This window comes from Mauremys reevesii, linkage group 7, assembly GCF_016161935.1.
Source record: "Mauremys reevesii isolate NIE-2019 linkage group 7, ASM1616193v1, whole genome shotgun sequence".
Classification (NCBI taxonomy): Eukaryota; Metazoa; Chordata; order Testudines; family Geoemydidae; genus Mauremys; species Mauremys reevesii.
Window position 1 is genome coordinate 111,063,509 of NC_052629.1, and position 16,079 is coordinate 111,079,587.

At 45.1% G+C, this 16,079-nt stretch overlaps 1 protein-coding gene across 1 annotated transcript in view; it reads right to left on the reverse strand.

The window, feature by feature from the left end:
* Nucleotides 1-6,134, reverse strand: part of BHLHE40 (basic helix-loop-helix family member e40) — a 53,831-nt gene extending 47,697 nt beyond the window's left edge. Inside the window, exon 1 of the mRNA XM_039481130.1 lies at nt 6,024-6,134. The gene's annotated coding sequence lies outside the window, so the exon portion shown is untranslated. The remainder of the gene's footprint in view (nt 1-6,023) is intronic.
* Nucleotides 6,135-16,079: the final 9,945 nt, after the last annotated feature.

Sequence of the window (16,079 nt, forward strand, 5' to 3'; positions counted from 1 at the left end):
CTGGAACCCAAGGACAGGCTACAGGGAGAACTGTGGCTGTTTGATTGAGCTGCCATTGAGATTCAGAGGGATTCTATCCTCAGAGCAACACTAGCATGCATGGCTCCTGTGCTTTGTTTCAGTCTTTTGGCCAGTGGATCCCCAAGTTGTTGCAGGTGCACTGGCCACTACACCACACTTCCCCCAGCTGTCTGCAGAACCACACCTGTACAGTGGTGCAGAGTAAAGGTCTGTAGCATGCAGAGGAAGCAGTTCCCCCTGTGCCATTTCTCTGTCCCCAGACTGGGGTTGGTGCTTGTGTGCTCCTGACCAATGTGGTAGAATTGGAATAATTTACTATCTTCTACTCTCTCTCAGATCCCTCCCTCTTGTCTAGTTTTTCCTCCCATGGCATCAGGTTTGAAATTAGTTTGTAAGCTCCACAGGGAAGGGATCATGTTTTTATCTGTCTTTTGAAGCTCCTAGTGCAATCTTAGATGCTATAAAATTATAAGTAAATAAATAATTGTATGAGGGTTTTGTTTTTATTTCTTAGTAGGAAACAATGTACAAAAACTGCTATATTTAAATCTCATCAAGGGTCTGCCTGGAACTGAGGAAGAGCCAGGATTTGCACATTTAAGAATGAACCTGTAATTTTAGCTTGTTCCATTGCGAGGGAAGTGTGTGTGAATCAGAAATGATTGTGCGACATTACATAACACCCCGTATATGCTGCAAGTCTTAGAAACATGGAGCTGAAGGGAGGATGGAGTCTGAGCCTTCCCTCTGAATTTCCAGGCATTGTCATTTCAAGACCGACCCTTTACATTATTTAAATGCAGGGTTTTTTATTTAATTAGAAACAGCAGTAGGCTGGTTATATAATGCGATTAATTGCAGTATTAGAGATAAAAAAATATAGGGCATACAGATCTTAGACATTCACATGCAAAGTCATGTGTGGGAGTGAAAGAGACAAGAGTGAAATGCAAGACTTATCTATTTGATTATGTACTTTTCATGGGGCAGTGATTTATTCCTGAGGTAATTTAAGCAGAGTAATGAGCAGGTAGCTGGAGAAAAAGGAGGAAAGCTAAGGAAAAAGGACCAAACAGTAGGGCTCTACCAAATTCATGGCTGTGAAAAACACATCACAGACAGTGAAATCTGATCTCCCTCATGAAATGTGGTCTCCTCCATGAAATATGGCTAGTGTACTGCTGGGGGCTCCTAATCAAGAATGCATAGGTGCTTGCACATCCTATCATGGAGCATTCAAAGAAGAACTTGTCTGTCCTTCTGAGCACACAGGGAAGTTATCAGAAGACTATTAATACTTGAGTGGTTTGGCCCAGTGGTTCTCAAACTACGGCTGTCACTTGTTCAGGGAAAGCCCCTGGCAGACCAGGCCAGTTTGTTTATCTGCTGCCTCTGCAGGTTTGGCCAATCGCAGCTCCCAGCGGCCAATGGGAGCTGCAGGAAGCGGCGCGGGCTGAGGGACGTACTGGCAGCCACTTCCCACCGCCCCCATTGGTCTGCAGCCATTGGGAGCTGCGATCCGCCGAACCTGTGGAGGCGGCAGGTAAACAAACCAGCCTGGCCCGCCAGGGGCTTTCCCTGAACAAGCAACGGCCCTAGTTTGAGAACCACTGGTTTAGCCTGTGTTCCCACTGCAGAATGGGAGCGCTACCAGCCCAAATGAAAGCACCATTTGAGCTTTGGCCAATACCCCCAGATGGGCCAGCTGGCTTGGATGCAAATCACCACCAAGCCCGGCTCAGAAGTTTGCATGTGGGGACTTGGCTAATGAGACTCATGCCCTGTGGAGGGTTTGTACTGGTACATGGAGTCAGAACATTCCCCAGTCCCTCCGCACACATCTTATGTATTTCCAGAGCACTCCTCCCCATGGTACTGTACCTAAGCACTATATACACTTTGATCTACTTACCATTTGACCTCATCTGTCCTGATACAGAAGGCACGCATCATTTGAATACAGCTTCTTCATTATTCATAACTTAATTGCAGATACTGGGCCAAATCCTGAAGACCTTACTCTATCTTTACTCAGGTAAAACTCCCTTTGGAACCAGTGCAAGTTTTCCCTGAGCAAGAATTTGCTCAGAACTTGTAATCCATGCCAAAGAAAAACACATAGGATTTGTCACGTCCTTACAATGTATATGCTAATAATTCTCACAAAATCATGGCTAAAACAATTGGGAACAAACTAAAATCAAGGGCACCTCTATTAAATCTCATTAAAAATCACCCTCTGTATCATTCCCCTTCGCAGCACCCAAAGTCTCATAAATACAGCGATCTAATGAGAGCGCAGAGGGTTTTTTCCTCCGATATTTTTCTGTTCTATACTTAGCAAATGTTTAATTAAGGGATGTCAAAGGAACAGAAAACTGCCCTGAGATTATCACCGCCTGCTGCTAGATATATACTGAGGTGAAGACAAGTGAGCAGGTCTATCATGCAAACAAGAGACTATGGAGAGGGGGCAGAGTTCAAAAATACAACTGACAGAACTTTTATTTATAGGGGTGGGCTGACACAGCTCTCTGTGTCGCCCTTTGCAGATGAACTCCTCGCTCCCTGTCTCTCCTTTGCAAGTGTTCCTGGGCTCCCTGACATCTGTCATGCCTACGCTCAGTCCCATATTGTCCTTTGAAGGGAGTTCACGCCTACACACGTATTTCTCTTACAGGCATCTCAAAGCTTCTAGCAGGCAGACTCTCCTCCAAGTCCCCGCACACAGAGTTGGCATGGTTGTCCTCTTACTGAACCAGGATGTTTATATTAAATAATTTCTATATCATCTAATAACTAATGTACACATCCTAAGAATATTTTGACCCCTGGTTCCAGACCCATCATGGATACCAGTCTAATCACTAAATAACTGACCCTTTACAAAATGTTCACTAAGGGCCCGATCCAAAGCCACTGGAAGTCAGAGGAAAGGCTTCTGCAAACTTAAATGAGCATTGTTTCAGGACCATACTGAGATTCTCCTCTTAATGTAGCCTTCCCGGCTGTGCATGTGACAGTAGGCACCTCTTTATTTGTTCAATAAAAATCAGGGTTCCAGGCCCTGCCAATTTTAGTATCCTCAGTTTCTAGGACCCTGTCTGGTCCCTGCTATGTTATTTGTTTTTCTACTTAAAAAACAATCTAATCTTATTTTATTCTCCACAATGGCTGACTAGTACTACTGATTTCTCTGCCTCCTCTCACTCAGGAGAAAGAAGCTTATGTAATTCCTCTTTTACACATTCTCATTTACAAAATGAACCAGAGGTGTTTTCCTTTCTTTATAAAAATATAGTGCCTTCAGATAGATCTGCGCACTGCCAGATGTCCCCATCTATTATGGCAAGAACAACTGCTCTGCTGTATTTGACTCCCTGTCTGTGCTCCCAAGAATCCACTGCAGAAGTTTACAATTACAGTACCTATTAGGATGTTATATGCTGGAGGTAGCCTATGGATTCTGCCACCAAACTTGAGATCCAATTAGTCTGATTTCCCAGTCATTGTAAGGAGGTGACCCACCACAACCCATGGGGTTCTTCTGACTTTCCATACCCCAATAATATGGTACCTCTGCAACATGCCTGCCAATGTTTTCTTTCTGTGGAAAACTCTGCAGAAGAAACTATTCATTGAACTCCTTACAGAACTTATTGTATAGCTCTCCAGTGAGGGAAGTTCAGGAAATTGCAAGAGGAGCAGGGAGTGAGGCCTAGAAACTCAGTGGAGCATAAGACACTGCAGAGAAAGTAGACTTTGTTCCCCTGGAACCATGATACCTTTGCAGAAATTTCATGATGCCCTTTTTAGCAAGGGTTCATCTGGTATCACTGCTTTAACCCCTGCCTAAGGACAACTGCAGGTATGGAGGCCAGAAGATTTCCACAGTTCATCCAGTAAAGTAGGATGTATCATTTTTGTCTGATGAGGCTGACAGAGCAGAGTACCCATTTTTCACCACACTACTATTAAATAGTTACATTTTGAATGGTCAAAGAAATAATCTTGCTGTGCATTCTATCTGACCCAGGGTTTCACTTGCAAGATTCGTAAAGGGAGAAAACACACACAGTTCTCTGAAGTGAATATTTCACAACATATTTAGCAGAAGATAATGTAAAACACAGAAACTATACTGGGAGGGAGGTGACATAAATGCATTCTTTCACGCTGAAAACCTAGTGAACATTTTGAGCAAGGGAACAGGTTTAGAAGAAGTAGGGCCTTTCCCTAATTTCTCCTTCAGCATGTCCTTTGGTTCCTCCTCTTCCCCTTCCCATCCTTCTGTCTCACAGGACTCTGTCCTTGTTCCCCTTCTCTTTTCCCACTACACCTTATCTCTGAGCAAGCTCAACAGCAAGCACAAATTCAACTACCATCTCTATGCTGATGACTCACAAATCTACCTTTCTTCTCCAGAACTATCTCCTTTTGTCCATATTAAAAAGCCTGTCTCTCTCTGACATCTCCTCATGGATGTCCAGCCATCAGTGCTTAATCTCCCTCCCCCCAAGCCCTCTCTACTGCCTCCTTTCTCAATCACTGTGGACAACATCACCATCCTGCCTGTCACTCAAGCCTGTAATCTGGATGTTATATTCAGCTCAGACCTATCTCTAGATCCTTACATCCAGGCTACCTTTAACTCTTGCAGATTCTTTCTGCATAGCATTCCTAAACTACAGCCTTTCCTACTCATCCACATGGCTTAAACCCTTATCTAGGTACTCATGTCAGTGCCTCAATTATTGCGACGTTGTTTTCTCTGGCATTGAGAAATGTGATCTTGCCCTGCCCACACCCATTCAGACTGTTGCTACAAACATGTTTGCTTTGCCCATTCCTTTGACCAAGTCACACCTTTCTTTGCATCCCGCCAATATTACATGCTACCAGCCTCCATCGCCTACTAGCCAAATTTTCCAACATTTTCTTTGTTTTCTCCCATGCTGCCCTCTCAACACTCAGGGGGTGCTCCTATATACATCCACAAAGCTACCTCATTATTCCCTTCAAATCCCACTTTAAAACTCTCTTGGCAATTGTTAGACCACCGGTGTGCTGAGACCACTGCCTACCATTCAGACCAATGTTGTCTTATTGTTTCCTTCTACCCTTCTGTCTGGCACTATTCATCTCATCTCTTAGGGTACGCCTATACTACCCGCCAATCTGGGTAGTGTTCAATGTATTGGGGATTGATTTATTGCGGCTCGTATGGATGCGATAAATCGATCCGTGAATCGACGCCCATACTCCACCTCAGCAGGAAGAGTAAGCGGCGTTGATGGTGGAGCCGTGGCAGTCGACTTGCCGCCGTGAGGACGGCCAGGTAAATCGAACTAAGATACTTCGACTTCAGCTACGCGAATAGCGTAGCTGAAGTTGCACATCTTAGTTCGAACCCCCCTGCTAGTGTAGCCCAGGGCTAACATAGATTGTAAACTCTTTGGGGAAAGAGCCATCTGCTTTTTGTTCTCTGTACAGGTTTTAAATGTTTTGTGGTGAAGAGCACTATATAAACACAAGCTATTAATTTACTTCAAAGCATACAAAAAAAAAATCGACTTTAGAAGATGTGGCTGCCAGAAGATGACTAAGCACAGAAACCCCCCATCCTGCTCAGACTGTTGTCTCTACAATTTAAATGAACAATCTCTGTAAAACTCACTTTTCAAACACCTTGCAGTGGTAACAGCAAGTAAGTAGCCTGACCGTTTTTTCCTCTGTAGTAATCTGGTTCCCAAGGGGATGAACTAGTAGCCTGAAGGCCAAGTGGTTTGTCACGAGGGACCAGGATTACTGCTGAGAAAAACAGTGTGAGGTGACTATAAATATCACAGGGCTAGAAGCCAGCCAACACAAGCCATTTCATGGTTATTAATCTTTCTGTCAAGTGGGCCCTCACTAACTTTAAATTCAGAATGTGCCACTGATCCAGCTGGGGGCATTGGTGGTGGTGCGGGGTAACAGGAACATCGGCAGAGAAGACCCACCTGGCTGGTTGTGTTGAGGTTGTAATTTATTGCCGGTCTCTAAAGCGTGGCTGTAAATAAAGTTAAAGTCAGCTAAACCCCAGCAGGCTGCACGAAGCCAGGCAGGCAGCGCAGGCCGCTGGGAGGCTGGCTCAGGAGCCAGGGCGGGCTGGGGTCAGGCAGGCAGCGCCGGGAGCTGGCGGCTCGCCCGTGGGAAGTAAAAGCCAGACAATTACGTGTCTGCAGGGCCCGACGTGCCGCCCGGCTCGGCTTCCCATTGGCGGCTGAGCGAGTGGGTGACGGCGGGCCCGGCCCTGTGGGCGCCCCCGGGCTTGGCGAGCTCCGCTGGCTCGGTCGCCCCCTCCCGCGCCGGCCCGGGGGCGAGCAGCGTGCGGCGCGGCCCGGCCTGTCTGGCTGCGCCGGAGCGGAAAGCACCGGGAGCGGGGCCGGGCGCGGCTCGGGCTCCCGCCTCTTCCAGCCGCCCGGGCTGCGCCGGGGCTCCCAGGTCACGGCGGGGGTGGCGCGCACGGGGCCCGGCGGGCAATTCCCGAGCCCGGCCGCCTCCCCCGCGCCGAACCCGCCTCCCGAGGCGCAGCCCGGGGCCTGCTCTGCTGCTCCTCCCCGCCCCTTTCTGTGTGTGGGGGGGCCCCCATCTTCAGTCTGTCCCCTCCATGCACCCCTTCCTATGTGCCCCCCCATCCATGTCCCCCTGAGTGTGTTTCCTGCTTGTATCCCTTCCTGTGTGGGGGGGTGTCCCCAATGTCCCCTCCATGCACCCCTTCCTGTGGGGGCCCCGTCTCCAGTGTCCCCTCCAGGCACCCCTTCCTATATGGGCCCTCCAGTCCATGTCCCCCCTGAGTGTGTTTCCTCCGTGTGCCCCTTCCTGTGGGGGGGGCCCCCCATGCCCATTCCATGCACGCCTTCCTATGGGGGGGGGCCTGTCTCCAGTGTCCCCTCCATGCGCCTCTTCCTGTGTGTGTCTCCTCCATGTTTCCCTTCACGCACCCCTTCCTATGTGGACCCCCCCCAGTCAGTGTCCCCCCTGAGTGTGTCTCCTCCAGGCACCCCTTCCTGTGGGGGCCCCCATCTCCAGTGTGATCCCTCCATGCACCCCTTTCTGTGTGGGGGGCCCCCATCTCCAGTGTGTCCTCCATGTCCCACTTCCTGTGTGGGGGGCCCCTGTTTTTGGCCCCTCGTGCCCTTTCCTGTTTGGGGATCTATCCATTTTCTTTCTCTCCATCAGTGCATATGCGACTACCCCTTTCCACTGTCTCCCCCTACTCCTGTGTCTGTGTCTCTGTCTTTTCCCCATGCTCTCCTTCCTCCGGGTTCCCATTTCTCCCCAACCCCAGTGTGTACTTGGAACTCACCCTCCCGGATTCTGCCTGGGGATTTTCAAGGTTCCCTGAGCACCACCACCAACATGCTTTAACAGGTAAAACATGTCTCTGCATGCACCGACTCTCCTGTGTCCAACTCAAAGGCACTTAGAGCAGCTCAAGCACAGAATTGGGCTCGCTTTTCTGGCTGCATTAAGTCATTCTTGCTGCTAACGGACTAAGTAAACTAGGGATATGTACCTCCCCACCCTCCATAATCTTATGACCTCTCCCTGTGAAAGAGTGGGGAAAATATGGTATGCATCATCATAATCCTAAAACTAAAGGTGGATCATCTTCTCAAGACAATTGTGCTAGCCAGAGAGATCATAGTTGATAGCATTGAACTAAGCATCGTAGAGTGATGTTCCCAGATCGGGCTCAATCTTGCAAATCCAGGCTTGAGCCTACAAAAATATGGGAAACTTAAAATTGTTTTATAATTAGGAACACTGCCTCTATGAAACACTGTAGGTTCTCCAGGCGCAATAATTATCTCCCTTCATTGGGGTTTTTATTTTCAATGTCACTTTAAAATAAGACCGCACAAGCATTTCTGATAGCTTGCTCTTGAATTTATGTAGTACTGTATATTAAAATCTGTGCGACTCTGCCTGCTACTTTTTCTGGCAGAACACATTGACAGATACAATATGGTGAGTTCCAGTCATGCCTTCTATCCTGTTGTACAAAGTCCATGGATTTTTATTTTATTTTGAATAATGGAACTGTTCCTTTAGTTCAATTATTGACTGGGAAAGAAAGGAGTGCTATGTAATAACTATGTTGGACTCATGGTGTATGTGTGCTGTTCTTATCTGCTGCAACCTCAGGTCTTCATTCCTTGACTACTAAAGTTGTCTGTTAAACTGCAGTGGGAATTCTGAGTGTGTAACCCATGCACCTCCTGGGGGGGGTGGTCTGTCCCATCTAGTGGCACCAAGACCACTTAGAGAGAGTTAAATGAGTCTGTTCTACAGCCTTAGCTAAGAGCCAGTTGGCTTTTAGGTCATGCAGTAGAGGCTCATGCACTAAGCTCCAGAGGTCCCAGGTTTGATGCTGATCACCAGGGGTCTGTCAGCATTACAGGTGCACACACAATGCAAGATCGGGCCCCAAACACCCTCTGTGGAGGTTATTCCTGTGAAATATTTTTTAAAAATCTGTTTAATGCATTCTTTTTGCTTCCTTATGCCTAGAGGAAAAGTCTATGTGCATTCATTGTCCCAAACCTCACTTTTCTCTCCCAGTTACTATTTTCAAAGCTTAATGCAGGAACTTACTGCAAATTCAGTGTAATAGTAGAAAAAAACCCGGACCACACCCAGGCACTTGCACGGTGTTGTGTAAATCAAACTTCTGTTATCTGGAAAAAATCATAGGGCCAGCTCAAGTGTAGAGTCAGAAAAAAACAGCTGGACTGACAGCAAGTTTGTGTGTACTGTCTGTTTATCAAACATTTGTTGTGCCAGGATGTGGTTAGCCTTTGTAGCAAAGAATCACAAACAAATTTCAAATGACCTCTTGCAAACAGACTGTTTTTTGTGAGAAACTAAGCAGGTAGCTTTACATTAGAACTGACTTCTCGGGCCTCTTTAATAGGTTTTTCTGTTAGCTGATCTTTTAGCATTAGTTGAAAAAAATAAAGCTGAACTCAGAATTGTACAGTGAGTTAAACTATGGAATGGCCTTACCAAAAGTGTAAAGAGGTGGAAGTGTCTGGTTGTGACTTTGTTAAACCAGCAGATCCAGCAACAAGCTCTCTGAGTGCATGTTATATACAGAATAGCAAACAAAAGTCCAGTTTTAATTCATAATATTCTGAGCACAGTTGAGGGAGATGGGTTATTTTATAATGTATGGTATTCCTAAAAAAAAGTTTTAGAAGTCTTTAGGCCACCTATTGCTAAACTAATTAATCATAAATTTTAAGAAGCAGATAGACATTTCAAGTAGACAGGCCCTTGTTCTTTCCGAATGTCCCAAGCATGTTTGAATAATATACAAATGTTTTGACCACTATAATGGCACAGACTGTCATTTTATTGTTCATATAAAAAAAAAAAGTTAAAACTCAAAAGTTGGTCATTCACACTGTAAAGTATGCAATACTTAGGGTATGTCTATACTATCCGCCGGATTGGCAGGTAGTGTTCGATGTATTGGGGATCGATTTATCGCGTCTCGTCTGGACGTGATAAATTGATCCGCTAATCTACGCCCATACTCCACCTCAGCAGGAGGAGTAAGTGGAGTCGATGGGGGAGCTGTGGCAGTCAACTCGCCGCCATAAAGACGGCTAGGTAAGTCAAAGTATTTTAGTTCAAACCCCTCCGCTAGTGTAGCCCAGGCCTTAAACAACAACCCCACCACCCTCCTTAAACTTACGGAAAAAGCAACAAGGTCTGTTATTTAGGCCTCTCTCCAGCACTTCATTATATGCTGCTGCACCTACCTGGCATGCCATTGACTTCCGATGGCTTTGAACAGTACATAACCCACTTGGGGATTTTTGTACACTACTAAAGCATAACAACAAGGGGACCCTCTTCCATTAGATCCAATCCACACTAGTTATATATTTGTCCCAGTTGCTGGAGTAACTTAGTTTAATAGAAATAGTCATAATTTAGCACCAGTGCATGATCAATGCCTTTTTTTTCTTTTTGAAAGAAAAGAACAAATGCCTTTGTTTCACTGCCACAGTTCTGTAAGTATCTTGACCATCTCAGCATTATCCTGTAACAAAAGTCTGTTTAATTTTTTAAGTAAATACAAATAGGTACAGCTCATGATTACTTTTCCTGCAGCACTGACAGTGCAGGATAAAATAAACTTCTGTCATAGAAACTAAAGTTATGCCTTGTATTTTAAACATGTTCTTGTTTGGTGTTTCAATAGTGAGGGAAAGGTGGTAGGCAGTATAAATCAAATGAAATAAACAGCAATCTCATTGGCCATATCGTAACTCAAGCATATACTTTGCCAGGTCAAAAGGGGAGAGATTTCCACCCTCACCCCCCCTTAAACAGTTTCACATGATTACAAAGTCATGGGAGCTTGAGAGTGGAGTCATCATCCATTTTCCCCATTCCAAATAATTATTAAAAGTTATTAAAGCTGGTTTTTGCATGAGTGGGTTTACCTTGTCAACTCAATAAAGGAAGGAACTTTGAGGGAACTGACCTTTGGGGTTCTTTCTAACGTCATTTCATCTCTGGGAATAGCTGGCCCTGTGTGACTGTGTGCCTGCAGAAAATGCTGCCCCCCACCCCCACAGAATTCCTGTGCTTCCCTGCAGAAAATGGCAGGGAACCAAAGGGAAGCCACATGGGGGGATGACTATGGATGCAGTTTTTTGGGGGGATCAAACAAGATCCAAACAGGTTAGGTGTGGAGGGGGTACACTGGGTTATGTGCCACTGCCGCAGCCCCCCCCCTCCCGTTTCTGCAAGCACAGAACTGCCCAGCTGAAGGAGGCTGCCTTGTCTTTGCTTGCTTGCTAACGCCCTGCCTGGGTCCTATTGCCAGTTTTGCTCCCCTTCTGTGTGCTGGGAGCCTTCCTGTTTTCTGTGCAACAGTGAATGCTGGTGGTGGTGCTTGGTAAAGGGAGGGTGAGGTTGTGGGGAAGGAGGGGGGTGGAATAGGGAAGGGGAATGTGAGAGTGAGGGTAGGGGGACGAAAAAGAAAGGGGTAGGGGATCAAAGGGGAAGCGAGAGCTGGGCCTGCGGCTTCCCATCAGCAGCAGCTGGGGCTCCCCCATTAAGCAGGCCCATCGAACCCTTACCCGGATACGCCCTACCCCTGACAGCTGGATCCCTCTCATGAGTCCCCCACACCCAGACCCCCACCCTACTGATCCCCACGCAGCTGCACCTAGACCCCCACCCCATCAAGCCCCACTCCCCCAGCACCTGGACCCCACCCCCGAAACCCATCTCCCTACCCCCAGCCACACCCCCCCTCCACCCCCGCTGAGCCCCAACCACCTTTATCTGGATCCCCTGCAAAGTCCCATTGCCCCTGCACCCAGAACCCCCCAACAAGCCCCTGTACATCCAGCTCTCCCACTGAGCTGCCTGCACCCAGATTGCCCCCCCCCGAAACCTCTCACCCCACCCCTGGATCCCCCACACTAAACCCCTCCATGCTTGGATCCTGGTGGGCTGAGCCTGCCCACCCACACCTGGTACACCTGGCACAGAGGAGCAGGGCCCAGGGGTGTTTCTGCGGCAGGCTCAGCCCTTGCACTGTGTGAGGGTCAGGTGCAGCCTCACTGCCAAGTTTCTGTCCCCGGGGAGGAGGGGGGGCTGCAGGGTGATCGCCCACCTCAATGCAGCCAGTGGCCTGTGCACCTCACTGTCATGCATAATTCCCTCAGGAGTAGTTGTGGGAGAGCCAATTCTGTAAGTTGCTACTTAGCATTGCATTAGCCTGTATAAAAACCAGTTTGTCCCATTTAAAAATACAAGAATGACTAAAGTAAATACGGCTGGTAAAGATGCAATCACTTTGGTTTTTACCAAAAGCTTTAAAAAGTTGTATATAAAATTAAGCCAGTTTAGGACGGAATGTTTTGTTTTGAATGCTTCGTCAGTGACAAAAAACTTCAAGCCTCTTGACACAATGCTAAAAAAAAGGAAGCTTTGTGGGACATGAGAGTTCTAACTTTAGAATTGTTTTCTTTTAAAATGTTTCAGTACAGTAGTCACATAACATCAGTGGACCTTTTTACATTAATTTAAGTTTCTTGGTATTAATTTCATTCCTCCTGACAGCAACCTTTGCACATTAACTATGTTTTCTCAAACTACCATTGGCAGCTTATGTGATAGTGGCTTACCCAAGAGGAAGAGTAGCTAACTACATAGTTTTGCTGGAACGATGCATTGAAATTCAACACGAGCTTTGTGTGTGCACCTTTGTGTGAATAATCCCCCATCATCTTCCAGATGAGTTAAAATACTGATAAAGAACAACACTAGGAAAAGTTAGAATACAAAAATTCAGTGTATGTAAAAATGCACATGAGTATGATGCTTTCTCTCTAGGGGTTGTTGGCTTTTATAAACATTAGTTGGTTAAACCATATATAGACAGAAAGAGGATCAGCAACATATCTGCACGGTTTGTAGGGAAATTTGTTTCTAGCACATGGGGCAGTTCCAAATAATGAAAGGGTTGAAGTGGTGATTATAATGTGGAAATATGACAGATGTTAATATGACCAAATATCCTAGATCAGGATGATCCTTTCCCACTAAAATACATGCAGAAAGGAATCTGGATAGGGAGGAGTGGATAATGAAAGTAGCTCCACAATGAGTGACCATTCCAGTTTAAACCATTTTATAAGCAACTTATATGCAAAATGTCAGACTAATGCAAATTAATACTGCTGAGTTATAGCTAGAGTGGAAAAAAAGTTAATTTTAAATGTGACCTGCAAATAGACATGAGAAAAAACAACAAAAACGCCCAGCAGCTTTTGAATTGTGTGTGGAATGTCACACACAATGCCGATTTGAGGATGGCCCATACAGGTGAGATTTTAATTTAGAAGAAACACTTGTATATTTTTTTATTTAAATTTTTTATTCATGGTTTCAGAAATTACTGTGACAAATATCAAGTCAAGAAAATAAATGTTATATTCATAATCACCTGGCAACTTTCAACATCTTGTAAAAGTTAAAAAAACCCAAACCTATAACTTTTTTAGAATTAAAGTTGCAACAAAATGTAGAGTACAAAAATCTAACCATTAGGAAAGCAAAGTAGCAAAATCTGGTTTCTTAAATAGAACTCCCTCCCAATTTAAAATAAGGCAGTGCTGATTTAAATTGTTCTGTTTTTCTAAACATTATTTTCTGTTCAACAGAGTTCATTCTTTAAAACTGAAAAGTAACATATACTTTACATACATGTAGGAGATAGGGTTTACCTTACTCTGATCAACTCTTGAATAATAACACTTTTCATTTTTAAAGTCATGTACAAATATTAACTAATTCAGCCTCACAGCACCACAGACAGGCAAGTAAATATTACTGACTTTGTTTTCCAAAAGGGGAAATGGAGACAGAGCTCAAGATCATAGAATCATAGAACTTAAGATCAGAAGGGACCATTATGATCATCTAGTTTGACCTCCCGCAAGATGCAGGCCACAAAAGCTGACCCATCCACTCCTGAAATAATTCACTCCCTTGACTCAGCTGTTGAAGTCCCCAAATCCTGATTTAAAGACTTCAAGTAGCAGATAATCCTCCAGCAAGCGACCCCTGCCCCATGCTGCGGAGGAAGGCGAAAAACCTCCAGGCCCACTGCCAATCTACCCTGGAGGAAAATTCCTTCCCGACCCCAAATATGGTGATCAGCTGAACCCCGAGCATGCGGGCAAGACTCTCCAGCCAGACACTCAGGAAAAAGATTTTCAATATCCCAACATTGACCCTCGGTACTAATTACCAGTGGTCGCACGTTATTGACCTATTGACTAAATCACGTTATCCTATCAAACCATTCCCTCCATAAACTTATCAAGCTTAATCTTAAAGCCAGAGAGGTCCTTCGCCCCCACTGTTTCCCTCGGTAGGCTGTTCCAGAATTTCACTCCCCTGATGGTTAGAAACCTTCGTCTAATTTCAAGCCTAAACTTCCTGACTGCCAATTTATATCCATTTGTTCCATTTGATCCAAGATCATGCCTAGAGTATGGGTTAGGATCAGCAATCCTGTCCTGTGCTCACACCACTAGATCGTGCTGCTCTCAATCTGTTGTTGCAGTCAGCTTCCAAAAGAGGTGTGGTGTTGTCCTTGCTGGGCCATGATACAGTGATCTTCACTGGCTGTGGATGTCATAGGGCTCAAATGGGAGAGGGAGTTGGAGAAGTACAAGAACCTAGAGGGAAGGCCTTGTGCCATTGAAGTCAATGGGAGTTCTGCCATTGTCTTCAATGGGGCCAGGATTTCACCTCCTTTTTTTTTTTTGAGATGTGCCTTCACCTCTCATTCATTTTAATTAGAGCTGGGTGTGGTCAGCATCTCTTGATAACCAGATTATAAGCTTAAACTTTTTCCTGGTTATTTGGTGCTTTCAGCAACACACAGATCTGAAGTTGCTGGATTTTAAGAGTATATTTTCAAATCATCTTCAACTATGCTGGTATTTCTATACCGTACACTCCTTTCCCCCTCTCCACAAGGATCGATTTTCTGACAGTTTGATTCCCCCTCGCCCCCCAATTAGGAGTGCCAAGCTATGTTGAGTTTTGACTCAGCATAGAACAAAATATTTGAAAAGTAAGCTATACCTAACAGAAGGCTAACAAGGATTTGTGACTCCATAAGTAGTAATGAGCACCAGAAAAACAATATTGAGCATTCCAGTTAAGGATTGGCATTTATGTTGCACTGGTTGTGGGACTTTTTGTTGTTTCCTGCCTGTTTCTCAGTAGCATGTGTAGTAGTGGTTATAAAATGACTGGCATTTATCTGATCTAGAAGTGACACACATTACTTCATTGTCATAGGGTGAGCGGCAAAGTCTCCAAAGACCAGCCAACCAGTGCTCCTGGGTACAATGGTCTGGTGGCAGGCTTTACGTTGATGGGCTGTGTTCTTACAGGGGGGCAGCCTCATGAACAGCTTAGCAGCATGTTATAGCTTCACAGCCCTGAACAGAGCAGAAAAGGCCTTTTTCCTTTACTGGATAGAGGAATGCTCAGATGCACATACCAGCATGTGTTAAAAGATAATCACATGTTTCTTTAAGCAAGACAAGGCTAATGACTTGCAATTGTTTCCATCTTGATTTTTAGTGGCATTTTACAAAATACATTGCAGAGATGATGTAACATATGATCCTAATATAATTAAGCCTAGCAAGAGTCATATATACACCTCTATGCCAATATAACGCGGGCCGATATAACATGAATTCGGATATAACGCGGTAAAGCACCGCTCCGGGGGCGGAGGGGGGACTGCGCACACGTGCGGATCAAAGCAAGTTTGATATAACACAGTTTCACCTATAACGCGGTAAGATTTTTTGGCTCCCAAGGACAGAGTTATATCAAGATAGAGGTGTATTAGTTATCCAGCAGTTATAGTACAGTAATGATGTACAAACATTAAGTTAACTATCAGTCAGGGCACCAGCTGTGTACAGCTTAGCCTATTCAGCAGAAAGAGAATGCTGAATTAAACATACAAATAGAGATAATAAATATGTCTTGAGGACTGAGGGGCTGTCTTTTTCTGAGTATCGAGTAACGGTTGACCTCCATCATTTTGTTGGCCAACCTCGGAGAACTAGTTTTTAAATGATAGTGGGTGTTTTTGTTTTCAGGAGATGGTAATACCACCTCTAGCTCCTATTCATACCTGATGCATGTGAGACATAGGTCTGTCCTGTGGAAATCTATACAATAGAACTGAAGGGTCTAGAAGTAGTTAGCACCAGGTTATATTTTAGCCTATTTAATATTAATTTCAAATAAGTTTGAGCCCAAGGGAAAGTCCAACAGATGAGGACTTTGGACATATGCTTTCCAGTTAGTTACTGATTTATGTATTTTCAGACAGGTGGGGGTGTGATACTACTGGACACACTTTAATGTAATTCTTCACAACCATGATATATACAGAATGGGACTTTCCTCCAGGTTGGTACCAGTTGTGCTGATTAATG